Source organism: Xyrauchen texanus, chromosome 15, assembly GCF_025860055.1.
Source record: "Xyrauchen texanus isolate HMW12.3.18 chromosome 15, RBS_HiC_50CHRs, whole genome shotgun sequence".
In the NCBI taxonomy this organism is placed as follows: domain Eukaryota; kingdom Metazoa; phylum Chordata; class Actinopteri; order Cypriniformes; family Catostomidae; genus Xyrauchen; species Xyrauchen texanus.
In genome coordinates this window covers 28,449,805-28,452,056 of record NC_068290.1, presented here as the reverse complement: position 1 = coordinate 28,452,056, position 2,252 = coordinate 28,449,805, and positions in this window count along the sequence as shown.

The following is a 2,252-nucleotide window of genomic DNA, read 5'->3' as shown; positions in this document are numbered from 1 at the left end:
GAAAGAAAGGCATGATGAAGGAAGGTTATTTACATTCTAAAGGAATGTGTACAGGATTCCGATAGGAATTCCTATGATAATTTGGGACACATCAAGTTACTAATGTGATCATATAAGAGTCCTCTAAGAATACAGTCAAAGATTCTAATGGGAAAGTTTGATATTTTGTCATGTGTAACAAAACCCTCCATGTGTATTGAAGTAATATCTTGCGACTGTACATTACTATCAGGATACTTTAAGATTGGCTAATTCATTCATGATAGAAACTCCAATAGGAATTCTGCACACATTCCCATTTTTCCTTTTTTTAATTGGAAATATAATAAAAAGATGGCTTTGTGAATTCTACTGTAAGGAGTCAGTGTATGATTGGCCATGTGAAGGAACTTGTGATCTAACTGTAAGATAACAAGGAGAAAAATTAAATAAGGTTTGTATGGTGAGTTTAACTTGAAATGGGGTAGTATTATTGAAAACCCAGGTCAAACACAACAGGCCCACTGACCAGCTAATATCAGTTTCACACAAACACTCTCTCGTCCTCACTGTCTCACACACATAGGGGAAAGGGGTGCCACTTTTTAATATGTTGACCTCTCAGCAAGGAGAAAAGGGACAAGAGCTAAATATAATACTCCTATTCAAGATGTCTGCTGAAATAAGAAATAATACTTACCGAAAATAATATTTTATAAAATAAATTACAAAAATATTAATATCCCCTTTATATTATCTGCAGCTTCTTGAGACCCAGCAAAAATTGGCAAAAAAATACAATACAAATTTCTTTCATCACTTTGTGATTTTATAATGCAGTGTTTTATAGTGTATTGTTTACACAGTGGCATACAAATACATCTGCAGTGCCATATTTAATTGCCGTTTAATCAAAATGAATGTTTTTCAGCACTTTGACACAGAAATATCAACTTCCACTAAACATACATGAACTAAACTTCATATAACAATGTTAAAAGATATTAAAGGAGGATTTGGTTGGAATAAACATGATACAGCCACAGACATTAAAATGGCTGAATGTTGGGAGAAAGAAAAAAAAAGCTATGACGAATACCCAGACTCAATGATGGTGTTGATCCCGGAGCAGGTGTTTATTGAAACACAAAACACAAACAGAAACAAGCAGGTAAGTCGTAAGGTAACAGCACATGGCTGATGTGAAGATCAATAACGTGAAGACGACAGGTGTTGACTTCAGTGGTGATTTTCCTAAAGGTGGTGGATACGCAGCAATGACGTTTAAATAGAGGAGCTGATTGATGCAATAATTTGAGGCAGATTATGAGTGATTGCTTCACATAATTTGCATGTTCCTAAATAAACCATGCAGCCAGGATTTTTTTTAAATTATGCTTATTTTAATAACCTTCAGTACGTAACTTATAATATTTCTTGAAAGGTGGATTTCTCTTTGTAAGTGATCCCTCAGATTCTGCAAAGGAACTTCCTAAAAACTTATGGTCATATAACAAATATTGTGCAGTTTCCTAGATAAAAGGGGGCAACATATATAGCCCACTATCTCATACACACTATTATACACATACCTGCAGACCAAAGGCTTAAGCTTCCTCATGCATTCATAAACAACTAGCAATTATATATATTATACAGTATGTTCTGTATTTTACACAAACATCTGTCTAGAACAGTAGAACTATGGCTAGAATAGTATTACTGTTTCTTTCTCTATATGAAGATTATTTAATTATTGATATATCAAACACAAAAGTATTGGTTGTCTCTATTAAAAAGTGAAATAAAGACCCAGACACTTCACTTCATCTTTTAGCTTTGATATTTTTTCAAGTGCAACCCCTAGATCCCTAAATGAAACCACAGATCTTTTCTTAAAAAACAAACAAAAAAACTTTTATATTTGGACACCTATTACATCACATGACTTTGGAGAATACGAGAGTTTCCCAACCCTGTTCTTGGAGCTCCACCAGCACTGCAGATTGTGGATGCTATCTCTAATAGAAGAGCATGGACTTTGATTGTGCAGTATCAAATCCCTGGAGATCCCTTGCCAATATTTACATTGTGTACCACAAATACAAAATAACACTAACTCTAAACTGAATTGATCCAAAGGTCGTCAAATATATGATTTTGGTCTATTTGTTTTAAATTTCTTTTAAATCACATGACTTTGGAAAAGGTACGCCAAAAGTTCATCCAGTGAGATAGCACAGAACTCTGTCAAGACCCTTAAACCCTATAAT